We start from the raw sequence: 16942 nt of genomic DNA on the forward strand, positions 1-16942 counted from the left end.
GTCTACACAGTGAGTTCTAGGACAGCTGGGGCTACAGGGAGACCCTGTCTCAAAAAGACCAAAAAAAAAAAAAAAACCTAAAATCATTTAAGTATGGAATGCAGAGAAGCTTAAAAGAGGGCTGGGGAGGCTGAGGCAAACTAATCAAGAGTTCAAAGCCCGCCTTGGATTATATAGCAAGATCCTGTCTCAAAAACAAAAACAAAAAAACAAAAAACAAAAACCAATTTTAGGCCTTCTAGATGCAGAATGATCCGGTTAGCAGTCCTGAGCCTTTGAGAACAGAAAACATTCAGAGATAGAGCAGAAGTTGAGGCTAGGAAAGAGACCTACCTAGGGACAATAGGAACAGAATGGGTTAGTTTTCTTCCAGTATGACAAAATACCTATGATAACAGTTTAATAAAGGAAGGGTTTGTGCTCATAGTTTCATGAAATTTGTGGTTATGTGGCTCCATGCTTTCTGGCCTCTGCATGACAAGCAGAACATCATTGCAGAGAGCAGATGGTGATGCAAAGTGGCTCACCTCGTGGCAGATGAGGTAGAGAGACCCAGAGGCCTGTTGATCAGGCCAATGCCGTCATGATTTGATCCACCCACTGGAGACAAAGGCTTCAACTCTTGAGGCTTTGGTGGCACATCAGATTCAAACTATAACTTTAGTGTTGAAAGGAATGCCTACAGGAACTGACTACCTTTTCAGTGTTCCTCTCACTAGACTTTTACGCCAGGACAGGGACCGTGACTGTCTTGGTCACTTGTATATTCTCAGGGTCTAGCATTATACTTAGCATGTAGCCGGTGTTTCAGGAATTGTTGAGGGAGGGCTCAGGAGATGGCTTGATGGGTAAAATGTTTACTACATAAGCATGAGGACCTGAGTTCAGTCACCAGCACGCATGTAGAAAGCTGGATGCGGTGGCAAGCATCTATAACTCCAGCCCTGGGGCACAAGAGGCAGCTTGATCCTTGGAATTTGCTGGCCAGCCAATCTAGCTGAAATGTTGAGCTCCAGGTTCAGTAAAAGACCCCATCTCAAAAAATAAGTTGGAAGCAGGGTATGGGCACATACCTTTAATCCCAGCACCGGGATGGAGAGGGGCAGAGACAGGTAGATCTGTCAGTTCAAGAGTTTGAGGCCAGTCTGGTCTGCATAGCAAGTTCCAAGCCAGCCAAGGCTACATAATGAGACCCTGTCAATAGGGAAGACACTCATCATCAGTCTCTGGCTTCCACATGTACATGAACACAGACTCACAAGCACATGTATGTCCCGACCCGCGAGACAGTCAGCGTGGGTTTCTGGAGGGAGGAAAAGAGGGATGGAAAGGGACAAGAGATGCGTGGGTTTCTGGAGGGAGGAAGGGGGACGGAAAGGGACAAGAGATGCGAAGAATGGAGACAAGACAGGCTTTCTGATCAAGTCTCATTTAATGAACATTCACACAAAGTTTTTATAGGGAGGAGAGGGGGAAGTTGGCAGGGAAAATTCCAAATTCCAAGAGCAATTCAATTAAAAGAACAAATATCACAATAACACCACACCAATTGATCACAGAATAAATTCCATAGTAACACCACAATTCTATATAGCAAGTTATAAATCAATTAAGAGGTTACACTTGTATGATTACAGAGTAACACCAAAGTTTCTAGCAATTACATGAGAAAATGAGGGAGTCTCTCAGGCGTTAAGTACCCAGGTTAGAACAACATGTTTGTGAGAGGTTTTCAAGTATAGTCATCTGGTTAATCTCAAACCAGGCCAGCCTTGATGTCTAAAAAACAGCTTTGCCAGGAATCAGGTCTTGCTATTTCCTGGGGTAGGGGCCTACGGCTCCCGACACATGTACACATACACTGCACACACAAAAATTGTTAATGTAATGAAATAATATTTGAAATGGATATCAGCAGAGGTGATATCAAAAGATAAGGTCAGAGGATGTTATGGTTTGTAACCCAAAGACTTGCGTTCTGGAAGTGTGGTCCTCAATGTCTGGTATTTAAAGGTGCTGGGACTTTTAAGAGATAGAACCTAGTGAGAGGTGCTTGTGTTATGAGATGGTGGGGGATTGATAGTAGGTTATGCAAGAGCTGCGGCTACAGGGAGACCCTGTCTCGGAAAGATCACACCAAAACAATGGACTAAGAGAGGGAAAAGGCTATTAGTCAAAGGGTGCTCAAGGAAGTGCACTATTCATTTAGATCGCAGAAAAATCAGGAGAATAGGTAGACACAGCTGAGAAAGGGTGTTGGAATGGAATCATCAAAGGCCTGAGTACCTAGATGAGGATTATTTCTCACTTGGAGAGCCTGTGAGGAGGCTTTAAGCGGATAACGACCTGGCCAGAGCCCCAGTTTTGGAAGATTATCTGTTATACTGACAGGGTGAGCACAGGGGCAGTGTTCTGGAAGTAGGTGCCATTGCAAAGGTTCAGGAGGGAGGTGAGTGGGCCAAGGATGACATTCTAGGGAACATTGGTGGGCTCAGGTGGGAGGAAAATGATGGGGGCAGTGTATGGAGCCCTCGGTGACAGCATATAGGAGGGAGGAGGAAGGGAGGGAGAGAGGGACGGAAGAACCGACGGATGGAGGAAGGGACAATCACGGATAAGATTTCTAGCTTGGAAAGCTGTGACACAACAGAAAAAGCAGGTTGGGTTGTTTGGGGCAGAAGATGAGGCAGATAAGAGTTCACACAGAGAGAGCTGCAGCGAACGAGCAGGACCAGCAGAGGTGCTGGGCCGCGACCGGGAGGGTCTGGAGCGCGGGAGCCGGAGCGCGCGGTAACGGCCGCCGGGAACGCGCAGCCCAGTCACCGCAGCCCCGTGCGCGCGCCCGCTCCGGCCCTTGCACGCCGGCACCGAGCGCCCACCTAGTGCAGCTCCCGCGAGAGCGCTGTGCACCGCGGTGGCCGGAACGGGCCGGGGGATGGCGCTGCTGGACCTGGCCCGGAAGGAATGGCCTTGTTCAGGTTCATCCTCTTCGTGATGCTGTGGCTGATGCATTTCACGCCCATCATCTACACCCGGTTACACCTCAACAAGAAGGCTACAGACAGCTAACTTATAGCAACCTCCCTAGTGTGTCGTCTCTTCTGAAGCCACTGAAAGGGGTGGACCCTAATCTGATCAACAACTTGGAATTCTTTGAACTGGATTATCCCGAATATGAAGTACTCCATTGTGTACAGGATCATGATAATCCAGCCATCGATGTGTGTAAGAAGCTGCTTGGAAAATACCCAAATGTTGATGCTAGGTTATTTATAGGTGGCAAAAGGGTTGGCGTTAATCCTAAAATTAATAAGTTGATGCCAGCCTATGAAGTTGAGAAATATGAATTCGTATGGATTTGCGATAGTGGAATAAGAGTAATTCCAGATACACTAACTGACATGGTCAATCAAATGACAGAAAATGTGGGCTTGGCTCATGGGCTGCCTTATGTAGCAGACAGAGGAGGCTTTGCTGCCACGTTAGAAGAGGCATATTTTGGAACTTCACATCCAAGATCTTATATCTCTGCCAACATAGCTGGCTTCAAGTGTGTGCAGGAATGTCCTGTTTAATGAGGAAGGACATGTTAGATCAACCAGGGGGGCTTATAGCTTTCTCTCAGCACATCGCTGAAGATTACTTTATGGTCAATGCAATAGCTGAGTGAGGTTGGATGTTTGCAATGTCTACTCAAGTTGCCATGCAAAACTGTTTCTTACTCAGTTTCTTAGTTTCAATCCAGAATGATCAGGTGGACCAAAATTGAGAATTAACATGCTTCCTGCTACAATAATTTGTGAGCAAATTTCAGAATGCTTTGTTGCCAGTTTAATTATTGGCTGGGCAGCCCACCGTGTGTTCAGATGGGATATCACGGTATTCTTCATGTGTCATTGCCTGGCTTGGTTTTATATTTGACTACATTCAACTCAGAGGTGTCCAGGGTGGCACACTGTGTTTCTCAAGAGAATTGGGAACCTGGGTTTTTTTTTGTTGTTGTTGTCATTTGTTTATTTTTTAAACAAATATATACACATATATATGAACGCTCTGCAACAAACACTATGACAGTACCCTTCAGTAGGGAAAGTTTCTTACCTGTGAGAACATTCTGAGAACGTGTGTGGGAGGGTCGGCAGCCGCTTTCTGAGAGCTGAGGAAAGAACAGGTGGCCCTGGCCTGTGTCTGCAGTGAACGATCCGCAGTGAGGTACTAACTGCGAAACTCTTTCATGCTTTATACCTACCTCTTGTAGTTGTTGTGGAGCAAATATAATTTGTAATAAGGTATCTAGGGCTTTCAAAAACAAATGGAAAAACTTTAAAAAATAATAAAAGAGCTGGAGTCTAGTATTTATATGAATTTGTGAGAGAGATCTTTTTTGTTCTCACTGCAGTGAATCAAAGGTGGCTAAGTTTGGTTAACTGTAACCACGAATAGAAGGCATCTTTTTGATCATCTGATGTTGGCTCTGTCTTGAACCATTGTTAATCACTGTGCTGTGATTAGAATAGCTAAATCTTTTCTTCCTTGCTCCTTGTCTCAGCCTGCCCATCTCTTTCCTTAACATTTTCTCAGGGGGTGGGGGTACTGAGGTGATTTTGTTTTAGTATGAGTGAATGTTTTATAGTTGTAAGGAAAAACACATTTCAGACACATTTCACGCATGAGCTTTTTTCTTATACTATATGTCTTATTGTTAAGAATGCAATTTCATGATACAGGTATTTAATCTTAAGTAAGTAAATACTCTAGCTATCAATAAACGAATTGCAGTAGAAAATGAAGAGAGGTAGGTTTTACTCTTAAAATCAATCAGTATCAAACTAAGTCTACAGTGTGTGGTGGTGGTGGTGTTTTTACTACAATAGTCAAGTCTTATTGGATTTTTGGAGGCTGGAGAGATGGCTCAGCAGTTAAGAACACTGTTCTTGCAGAAGATCCGGGTTCGAATCCCAGCACCCACATGGCAGCTAACAACTGTTCATAACTCCAGTTCCATGGGATCAGACAGCCTCTTCTGACCTCGGCAGGCATTTCACGGCACGGGTGCACTTACCTACACGCAGGCAATACACACATACACATAAAATAAAAATAATAAATAAATTTTTTAATTGGATTTTTGTATTCCAGTTTGTATGGCAGAATAGACTAGATGAGCACCGGTGTAAAAGTCTACTGGGCTTTACTCTTCTCCATCGAAACTTGTCAGGTTGTGCTTAACTTGTGGTGAACTGGACTTTTGTTTAAGCAAAAATGTAAGAGACAGTGCATAGCCCCTCCGCCCCCCTTAAGTGATATTTTGCTTTTCCATTGGTGGCATGCTGTCCATCTCCTGCCTGCTGCTCACACTGGCAGTATGGCACTTCCGGTCCTAGTGTTCTATGGTTTCCATGTCAATACATAGTGTGTGGCAGATTAGCAATACCTACCTATTTACAGAGAACATTTTTTCACCTTACTGAGCCAATTCATTTATCTAACGACTATATACAAGGTTTAAATTGCAATATATAAATGTGTATATACTACGAATACACCCTTTTTGTGTGTGTTTGTTTTTGAGACACGGTCTCCTTGTAGTCCCAGCTGGCCTGAAACGCTCCATGTAGACCAGGCTGGCCTTGAACTCGCAGAGATCCGCCCGCCTCTGCCTCCCAAGTGCTGGGATTAAAGGTGTGTGCCACCACACCCAGCCTGAATACAACTTTAAAAAAAAATATTTTATTTATTATTTTTATTTTATGTGTGTATTGCCTGCATGTAGGTAAGTGCACCCATGTTGTGCAATGCCCACAGAAGACAGAAGAGGCTGTCAGATCCCCTGGAACTGGAGTTACAGACAGTTGTTATCTGCTATGTTGGTTCTGGGATTCAAACCTGGGTCTTCTCTAAGAACAGTCAGTGTTCTTAACCACTGAGCCATTTCTCCAGCCCCAATAAATACACCTTTAATTGAAGTTTTTCTGCACCAAATTGTGCTGTCCTTCTGTCTTTTCTTCCTCCCTCCCTTATTTTTTGCCTTATGATGAATTTGAAGGGCATTTTCTTCATGAGCAAAGGCTTGTATGCATATTTCTTTATGTGAAATGAGGAAAGTTGTACAGTAAAAACCAGTTTAGTTGTGACCCACTATGTGTTTGCTTTTTTAAAGTCACTCTTTCATGAGTTGAATCTTGCTGATCCTGTTTGTAATCTGTCGGTTTGTTTGACAAAGTTTGGTTGGTGCTGAAGTGAAGTCTTGCTTATTATTTAGCTTTTATGCTGATCTCAGCGTGGCCAAAGAAACAGCTAAATCAAAATGGCTGGACAGACTTCATGCGTTCTGTAAATACTAAAAATGTTCTGTGTGTGTGTTACATGGTTATGGAGTGAAGCTTCATGGATCCAGAGAGTGATTCTTTGTCTACCAAGTTTGGAGTGAAGATAAAATAGTAAGAAATAATGTAAATGTTAAAGCATCACAGCAGAACTGTAGGAGTCAAAATAAATTTATTTATTTATTAATTTATTTATGTTGGTTTTTTGAGACAGGGTCTACCTGTAGCACCAGCTTACCTGGAACTCACTATATAGACCAGGCTGGCTTTGAACTCACAGAGCTCTGCCTGCCTCTGCCTCCTGAGAGCTGGGATTAAAGGTGTGCGCCACCATGCCCAGCAGAAGTCAAAATTTATAATAAACTGTCTTTTAAAAATGTCTAGAATAAGCCAGGCATGGTGGTGCACACCTTTGGTCCCAGCACTCGGGAGGCAGAGGCAGGCGGATCTTTGTGAGTTCAAGGCCAGCCTGGTCTACATAGTGAGTTCAGGTCAGCTGGGACTACAGGAAGACCCTGTCTTAAAAAGACAAAAAATTTTCTAGAATATACATGTTTTATTATTTAAAATCATTGTCTTAAGTCTTTTGTTCAAAAAATAAAAAATCTGAATACACACAAAAAAAGAGTTCACTGAACACTCAGACTTTGTGGAACATTCAGTAGACATTCTACAGGATGTTGGAAGTCTGAGTCTGAACCTCAGAAGATAGGAGGTTCTCCTTCCAGTAACTGTAGGCAAAGGGTTTGTTTTGTTTTTAAATTTTTATTTATTATATTTATTTTATGTGCACAAGTGTATTCCCTGCATGTATGTAAGTGCACCAGTGTCATGCAGTGTCCTTGGAGGTCAGAAGAGGACATGGGATCCCCTAGAACTGGAGTTACAGACAGTTCTTAGCCACCATGAGGGTGTTGGGAATTGAACCCGGGTCCTCTGCAAGAGTAGCTAGTGTTCTTAACTGCTGAGCCATCTCTCCAGCCCCTGTTTTATTTTATTTTTGAGAAAGGTCTCATGTAACCCAGGCTGACTTTGAACTACTTGTGTAGCGGAGATTGACCTTGAACCCTTGCTTCCACCTCCCAAGTGCTGGGATTACAGGCATCCACCACCTTGCCTGGCTAATACTTTGTTGAGAAAAACTAGAAGAGTTTTGCAAAAGTTTTTATTTTTATTTTTTTTAATGTTGCATTTTTTCTTTAATTTTATTTATTATTTTTATTTTATGTGTACGCATGTATTGCCTGCATGTATGTGAGTGCCACGGAGATCAGAAAAGGTGTTTGGATACCCTGGAACTGGAGTTACGGACAGTTGTTAGCTGCCATGTGGGTGCTGGGACTCGAACCCGGGTCTTCTGCAAGAACAGTCAGTGTTCTTAACCCCTGAGCCATCTCTCCAGCCCCAAAAGTGTTTATTTTTTGATTATTTAAAAAAAAAAATCTTTGTATGTGTGTGTGTACATATTCATATGTGAGTGTAGACACATGCCATAGCACATGTGTGGAGGTCTGAGGAAGACTTCAGGTGTCAGTCCTCACCTTCTGCCTTTAAAAAAAAATATTTATTTATCTATTTATTTAATTTATTTATTTTTATGTGTATGAGTATATTGCCTGCATGTATGTGAGTGCCACGGAGATCAGAAAAGGTGTTTGGATACCCTGGAACTGGAGTTAAGGACAGTTCATAGCCGCCATGTGGGTGTTGGGAATAGAACCTGGGTCCTCTGCAAGAGCAGTCAGTGCTCTTAACCGCTGAGCCATCTCTCCAGCCCCACCTTTTGCCTTTTTTGAGACAGGGTCTCTTGTTTTGTTACTTTGTACATCAGGCTAGCTGACTTACCAGCATCCAGAGATTCCTCTGTCTGTGCCTCTTACTGTTGGAGTCACTGGGATTACACACTTGCAGTACCCACAACCTGCTTTACTCAGGTTCTAGGACTTCAAATTTAGGTCCTCACACTTGTATGTCGTGTGCCTTTACCTACAGAGCTGTCTGCCCAACTCCACAGAAAGCTTTTATTTTTGTTATTTTAGTTTTTTGAAACAGAGTCTCATATAGTCCAGCACTTGGGAGGCAGAAGCAGGCCAAGCTTGGTCTACACAGCAACTTCCCGGCCAGCTGTGGCCACAGGGAGACCCTGTCTCAAAAAAACCCAAAAAACGAAACAAAACCTTTTAAGGAAGAATCTTGTGATTCAGTCTTTGGTACTGTTTTCCTTCTGTATCCTTAATGATTCCCTAAAAATTTTAGAGATCCAGGCGCCCCTTGTGATTTTAATTGACATCTAAATTTCTTCATTATTTACTTAAAATGAATAGATTTTCCAGATTGGAAAATAAATTATGTGGAAATAAATTGATTTATTTTCAAATAACATCATATGTGTGTATGTGTATGTGGTTCATGCACATGATTGTGTATGTGTGTAGATGCATGTGCATGTGTGCTTGAGTCTAAAAGCCAGTGGTCAATGCTAGATGTCTTCCTCTATTACTTTCCACTTAAAAAATATTGTATTTATTCTTTTTCATGTGTATGCGTGTATTGCCTGCATATATGTAAGTGCAACTGTGCTGTGCAGTGCCCATGGAAGTCACAAGAGGGCATCAGATCCCCTGGAACTGGAGTTACAGCTGATTGTTAGCTACCATGTGGCACTGGGAATTGAACCAGGATCCTCTGCAAGAGCAGCCAGTGCCCTGAACTGCTGAGCCATATTTCCAGCCCCTACTTTCCACCTTCTGAGACAGGGTCTCTCAGTGAGCCTGGAGCTTGCTGTTTCAACTAGACTGACTGGCCAGCAAACCCCTGCCCCACCCAGCACTGGGGTTACAGATATGTACCACCACATCCAGCTTTATGTGGGGGCTGGGTATCAGAACTCAGGTCCTCCTCTTTGTGTTGCAGGTACTTTACTGAGCCATCTCCCAGACCTGCATTACTTATATCTAATAGAATCTCAGAAGCTGAGGAGATAGATAGCTCAGTGATTAAGAGCACTTAATGTTCTTCCAGAGGACCTAAGTTTGATTTCCAGCACCAACACTGGGCAATTCACAACCACCTGTAACTCCAACTTCAGGGGATCTGATGCCCTCTTCTGACGTCTACAGGACTCTTCACACACAGATGTGGTACACACACACACACACACACACACACACACACAAATTAAAAACATTTTAAATTTAATAATAGAATCAAAATTTGAGATCTACCATCATCCACTGAAAATGACAGCAGTACAGCAGGCATGCTAGCGCATGCCTTTAATCCTAGCACTCAGGAGGCAGATGCAGGTGACTGCAAGCCAAGTCTGGCCTACATAGCAAGTTTCAGATCAGCCGGGGCTACATAGTGAGATCGACTCAAAAAAATAAAAATAAAAATAGCAGTGACTGGGGCTGGGGATGGAGCCCACAGGCAGAGCCCTTGCCCAGTGTGTGAAAGGCCCTGGGCTCAGTCACCAACACTGCAGGAAGAAAAAAGAACCTTTGCCATAAAGGAATTTCACTCTTGTGTTCTGTGCACACACACTGCCACTGTACCTACCCTTGGATTCTATCCTCTTAAAATTTTTGTGTGCTTTGCTTGACTTTTATTGATTCTATCGGTTCCCCCCCCTTTTTTTTGGTGTTTTTAGAGGGAATATCATTCTGTATCATGGCCTTCAACTCAGGGCAATCCTCCTACCTCAGCCTCCTGTTCTCTGTTGATAAAGTTCTAATTGTTAAAATTAGTTCTAGGGGTTGAAGATGACCAGCATTGCAGAGTCCTGAGTTTCAACCCCAGACCTCAGAAAAACGTTTGTCCTGGACTGGCTTTCATTATACTTATTTATGGTATACATTTAATCAGAGGCACATAATATATCAGAATATCAATGATGCACGATTATTGAATGTAAATTAGAAATTCTTGTCTTAAAGAGATGAGTAACTTGAATTATTTATTGCTGTATCTTGATTATCTTAAATCTTAGCACCTTAAAATAACAGATATTTCTTATCTCACGTGGCTTCCAAGGGCCAAAAATTCTGAGAACATAGCTAGGAAGAACATAGCTAGGAAGTTCTACTTCTCCTGAGGTTGCAGTCAAGCTGTTGAGCAGAGCTGCAGCCCTTGAAAGCAGGACAATACACTTTCTTTTATAAAATTATATTATTTTTATTCTAGGTGTATGGGTGTATTGCCTGCATGTGTGTAAGTGCACCAGTATCGTGCAATACCCTTGGAGGTCAGAAGAAAATATTGGGTCCCCTGGAACTGGAGTTACAGATGGTTGTTAGCCACCATATGGGTGCTGGAAATCGAACCTGGGTCCTCTGCAAGAGCAGAGTGCTCTTAACTACTGCATTCTCTCTCCAGCCCTGACAACCCACTTTCAAGGTCACTCATGGGGCTGTCAGGGAAACCTTCAATTCCTTGCTACTGGGGCCTCTCCAAGGCTGCTCACAACACATAATTTGGCATCCCCTAGAGTGAATGATGCAAGAGAGAATGACCAAGACAGAAACCGTTGTATCTTTTTAACAGCTTTGTTGCGATACAATTCATATACCCTACCAGTCAGTCATTTATGTATATTTAGAGTTGCTCATCTATTGATGAGGTGCAGTTACAATCACATTAGAACACTCCCATCACCTCCAGAAGAAGCCTGGACCCCTTGACAGTGGCTTCCTCAAACCCCTCAAGCCCTGGGAAACCACAGTCTACTTTCTGTTTGTATAGATTTGCCTGTTTGGACATTTCATATGAATGGAATTGAATTATATGCAGATCTTTGCAAATGGCTCCTTTCACATAGTATGTTTTCAAAGTTATCCATGTTATAGCATGCATCAATACTTTGTTCACTTTTACAGCTGAACAATATACCATTGCATGGATATGCATCCATTTATCAGTTGCTAGACATCTGGGTATTTATGAATAATACCTATATGAACATTTTAAAAAGATATTTTGTTTTCCAAAATGTGTGTGTGTGTGTGTGTGTGTGTGTGTGTGTGTGTGTGTGTGTGTCAGTGCCCAAGGCCAAAAGAGGGCATCAGATCCCCTGGAGCTGGACTTACAATTTATTATATATCAATGAAATTACTGGGTCATATAGTAACTTTACATTTAACCATTTGAGGCATTTTTGTATCATTTACCAAAGTGGCTGCACAATTTTACATTCCTATCAACACTGTAAAAAGGTTCAAATTCAGCTGAGCATGGTGGTGCACCCCTTTAATCCCAGTACTTGGGAGGCAGAGGCAAGCAGATCTCCATGAGTTCAAAGTCAACCTGGTCTACATAGCAAGTTCCAGGCCAGCTGGGCCTATAGGGAGACCCTGTCGCAAATACAAATACAAAAACAAAAACAAACAAAAATAATAAATAAAATCAATAATGAGATTGAGAATATCGCTAAAGATTTTAAAGCCATCATTGGGGTTGGTGAGCTAGCCCAGCAGGTAAAGGCCCTTGCCACCATGCCTGACAACCTGACTTGGATCTCTGGGGTATACATAATGGAAGGAAAGAACTGACTCCCACAGGTTTTCCTCTGATCTCCACGAGTACATTCTTGAGCACACACACACACACACACACACACACACACACACACACACACAAAATCAATAAATAAAATTGAAAAGTCATTATGAAGATCATAAGATATACAGAAACTTGTATGCTAATAGTTTTGAAAATTTGGCCTTGGTGCTGTGGCTCACATCCATAATCCCAACATGGAAGGCTGAAGCAAGAGAATTGCTACACATTCAAGGTCAACCTGGGCTAAATTGTGAGGCTCTGTCTCAAAAAAACCAACAAAACAAAACAAATAAATAAACAAAAAACAAATGAAGCAAACCAAAATATAAGGAGAAGTCAGGCATGGTGGTGTATGCCTTAAATCCCAGCACTTGGAAGGCAGAGGCAGGTGGATCTCTGTGAGTTTGAGGCCAACCTGGCCTACATAGCACAGTCTAGGCCAGCCAGGGCTACATAGTGAGACTTCGTCTCAAAACACAAAAAGAAAATATATGTGGAGAAATAGAATTGAATATATCTATGATCAATAAAAGCAATATAATGAAGTTTAAATCTCACACACATGTGCCAAAATGTTATTTGGAGTCACTGGTGAAAATTCCAGCCTTCACAAATGCTTTGAGAACTTCTTTAAAAGGGCATGTACTACTCAACTAAGTTTATGTGATTAGTATACTTTTTTAGATTCATTTGTTTTTATTTTATGTGTATGATTGTTTTTCATGTACGTATGTATGTATGTATGTATGTATGTATGTGTGTGTACCACACACCTGTGCCTGTTGCCCACTGAGGCCAGAAGAGGGCATGGGTTCACCTGGAACTGTAGTCACAGGCGTTGTGAGCCACCCTGTGGGCGCTGGGAACTGAACCGTGTTCCTCTGCAACAACAGCAACTGTCCTTGCTCACTGGGCTACTCTCCAGTACTGATTAGCGTAATCTTTTTGTTGTTTTGTTCTTGTTCTTTTGAGACAGTGTCTCCCTGTAACCCCAGCTGATTTAGAACTCCCTATGTAGACCAGACTGGCCTTGAACTCACAGAGACCCACCTGCCTCTGCCTCCTGAATACTAGGATTAAAGGTGTTGCCACCACCCTCTAGCCTGATTAGCATAATCTCTTTTGTTTTTATTATTTTATTGTATGTGTATAGGTATTCTAGCCTACTTGTACATAAGTGCACTTGTGTTGTGCAATGCCTGCAGAGGCCAGAAGGTGTCAGATCACCTGGAACTGGTGTTAAGGAGAGTTGTTGGCTGCCATGTGTGCTGGGAACCAAACCTAGGTCATCTGCAAGAACCACAAGTGCTCTTCATCACTGATCCATCTCTCCTGCCCCTGATTAGCATAATCTTGAGACAAAACAAAGCAGAAACTCATATTATTGGAAAAAGCCTGCGTTGAGGAAGCTGACATAAGCACCCTGGAACTGAATGCAGCTGTAAGACCAGCACAGAGCATCTGGAGCACATATGCTTAAAGACTCTCAACAGTTGTAGGGGAGTTGGTAACGAAGATCAAACTGTGAAGAATAGATGGAGGAGGGCGGCCAGGACTGGAGAGACAGCTCAGCATATGAGAGCATTGGCTTTTTATCAGGGTTCAGTTGCCAGAATCTACTTGGAGGCTCACAACTGTCTGTAACTCCAGCTCCAGGGAATCCATGGCCTCTGCAGGCACCTGCATACACACACACACACACACACACACACACACACACACACACACACTCACACACACACACTTAAAATGTTTTAAATTTGAACCAAAAAAAAATCTGGCAGAGAATTTGCCATTTTCTGCTCATTGGTCCTCTTGTTACTTGACCTGGCATGGGCCCGGCTCTGGAAGCTCCTGGCAGAGTGTCTTAAGCAAAGCTCTTTCTATCTGGAGAACCAAAGAGCCCATGGAACTGAATGGTTCAAGAGAGATCTTAGAACAGAAGAAAATTAAGGTGCAAAGGCTGAAAACAAATGCAGTTCTGAGCATAGTCCATAAAAGGTAGGTTGGATCTTATAGCCCAAACCCAGTTAAGTTACATACGAATCCAAGACTAGGACCATTCTTCACAGGACTAAGACCAAGAAATACTGCAAATGTATAAGACAAAATCCAGAATTGCTTGGCACACAAATAACAAGGAAAATCTCAACTCACAAGTAAAACAGATATTAGCACATGCAAAAGCTGAGAATGACTCAGATACCAGAATTATCAGGCACAGACTTTAAAGTAGCTTTGTATAAATACTGTTAGCAAATTGGGCAGGGTGGTGTCTGCCTGTAACCTCAGCACTTGGGAGGTGGAGGCTGGAGGATCAAGAATAAGGTTATACCCTCAGCTTCATAGCAAGTTTGAGGCCAACCTGGGCTACAGAGTGATATCTCATTTCAAAAACCAAAGCCAAGGAAGGTAGATAACCCAGTGGGTAAAGGCCCTTGCTGTGCAAGCCTGACAACCTGAGTTTGACTCCCACAGTCCATGGTGAAGGAGAGAACCCAGCCTTGAAAGTTGTTCTCTGACCTCCATGGGTACACAAGTGATGTACAAGCCTCTACACTCCAACATGCATTATACACACTAATAACAAATTTTAATTTTTTTATTTTGTTTTGTTTGTCTTTTTGAACAGGGTCTCCCTGTAGCCACAGCTGGCCTGGATTCTCTATGGAGACCAGGCTGGCCTCAAACTCACAGAGATCCGCCTGCCTCTGCCTCCTGAGTGCTGGGATTAAAGACGTGGACCACCATGCCCAGCTTTTTTAAAAAATATTTTATTTACCTTTATTTATTGTGTATGAGTATATTGCTTGCATGCAGGTAGGTGCACCTATGTCATGTTAGCTGCCATGCAGGTGCTGGGACTCAAACCCAGGTCCTCTGCAAGAGCAGTCAGTGCTCTTAACTGCTGAGCCGTCTCTCCAGCCCTAGTTATTTTTTTTGTTTATGTATATGAGTATATTGCCTGCATGTGTGTAAGTACACCTGTGTTGTGCAATGCCTTCAGAGCCAGAAGAGGGCTTCAGATCCCCTGGAACTGGAGTTACAAATGGTTGTTAGCTACCACATGGGTGCTGGGAATCAAACCTGGAACCTCTGTGCAAGAGCAGTCAGTGCTCTTAACCACTGAGCCATCTCTTCAGTCCCATAATAACCAACCCGCCCCCCCAGCCACCTGCTGGGGTGAGGCCGGGCCTGCCAGCCCCACGCCCTAAAAACCAATTTTTTAAAACATAAAATTGAGAAATAAATGAAAGATGGTCTCTGAGGAGGAAAAAAGTAAGACAAGTTATGGCTAGCTGACATGCATTAAAAAACTGGCAAAGTATGGGGCTGTAAAGATGGCTCAGTGGTGAAGAACACTTACTGCTCTTCCAGGGGACCTAGGTTCCCAGCACCCACATGGTAGTTAACAACTGTCTATGACTCCCATTCCAGGGGATATGAGCCCTCTTCTGACCTCTGTGGGCATTGTATTCACATAGTACACTCACATACATGCAGGCAAAAACACTCATACACAAAAATAAAAACAAAATCTTTAAGGCCAGGCATGGTGGAGCACACCTTTAATCCCAGCACTCACAGGGGAGGCAGAGGCAGGTGGATCTCTGTGAGTTCAAGGCCAGCCTGGTCTACATAGTGAGTTCCAGGCCAGCTGGGGCTACAGGGAAAAAGACTAAAAAATAAAATAAAATAAAAATAATGAAATCTTTAAAAAAATAAAATCTTTAAAAAAAAACTTGACAAAGGAATTTTTCAGTGAAAAGGACGTGACATAATATAAAACCCGAAACACCAGGAACAAAGGAAGACATAGGAAGTGGTAATTCTCTGCAGCATACAGGCTACTCCTTTCCTCCAGGTATTTAAATTGGCCATAAAAGGGGGCATAGTGGTGCATGCCTTTAATCCCAGCACTCCAGAGGCAGAGGCAGAGGGCAGAAGCAGACAGCTCTGTGAGTTTGAGGTCAGCCTGGTCTATATGATGAGTTCCAGGGCTACATAGTTAGACCCTTTCTTAAAAAAAGGTGGCAGCACTCTGGTTTTCTTCTGACTTCCGTATGCATGGGCACAGCACACACACACACACACACACACACACACACACACACACACACACACAAATAAACCAGACAAAGTAGATTCAAATCAAGGGAAATTACAAGGTGAGAATCTCACCATGTAACCTAGGCTGGCTTGGACCTCACTATGTAGCCCAGGATGCCTCAAGTTCACAGCACTCCTCCTACTACATCCTGAGTGCTGGAATTACAGGCATGCACTGACACATGCAGCCGCTGGATGGCTGGATTGTAGTCTTTAAATTCCTGAATGTATAATAGGTAAATCACAATTCAAGTAAGCGTGGGTTTTTTTTTGGTATTTTTGAGACAAGGTCTCCCTGTAGCCATAGCTGGCTTGGAATTCGCTTTGTAGACAGGCTGGCTTTGAACTCACAGAGATCCTCCTGCCTCTGCCTCCCGGCAGCTGTTTTGTTTGTTTGTTTGTTTGTTTGTTTGTTTGCTTGTTTGTTTTTTTAAAGACATGAGCTCATGTAGCCCAGGCTGACCTCAAACTCGCCAAGATCTGCTTGCCTCTGTCCTCCTTCCCAACTCTCCCCCTACCAGTGCTGGGATTAAAGCTGTGAGCCACCACACCCAGTCTCCTTTAAGCCTCTAAAAAAAGTGACAACCATGACATTAAGTAAAAATTGACAGAACTGAAAGGGGAAGTGTGCAAACCCAAAAGCATAGTTGAAGCCAACACTCTTCTCACAGAAATTGGTAACGCCAGTAGGAATAGAGCCATCCCTGGGCAGGTGGGCCTGTGTTGTATAAGAAAGCAGGATGAACACAGGCCAGGAGAGCAAGCCATAAGCAACGTTCCTCCATGTGCTTCAGCTCCTGCCTCCAGGATCCTGCCCTGAGTTCCTACCTAGAGCTCCCTCAGTGATGAACTGTGACCCAGGAAATGAAAGCCAAATAAACCCTTTCCTCTCCAAATTGGTATTGGTCAGAGTGTTTTGTCATAGCAATTGAAAAGAAACTAGAACAGAT

The 16942-nt window shown here is 43.1% G+C and overlaps 1 pseudogene; it reads left to right on the plus strand.

Annotated features, from left to right (window-relative positions):
• The first annotated feature begins 2935 nt into the window (after positions 1 to 2935).
• LOC103745741 lies at positions 2936 to 4292 on the plus strand (annotated as a pseudogene).
• The last annotated feature ends 12650 nt before the right edge of the window (positions 4293 to 16942 follow it).

This window comes from Nannospalax galili, unplaced genomic scaffold (assembly GCF_000622305.1).
Source record: "Nannospalax galili isolate Female #2095 unplaced genomic scaffold, S.galili_v1.0 scaffold263, whole genome shotgun sequence".
NCBI lineage: Eukaryota > Metazoa > Chordata > Mammalia > Rodentia > Spalacidae > Nannospalax > Nannospalax galili.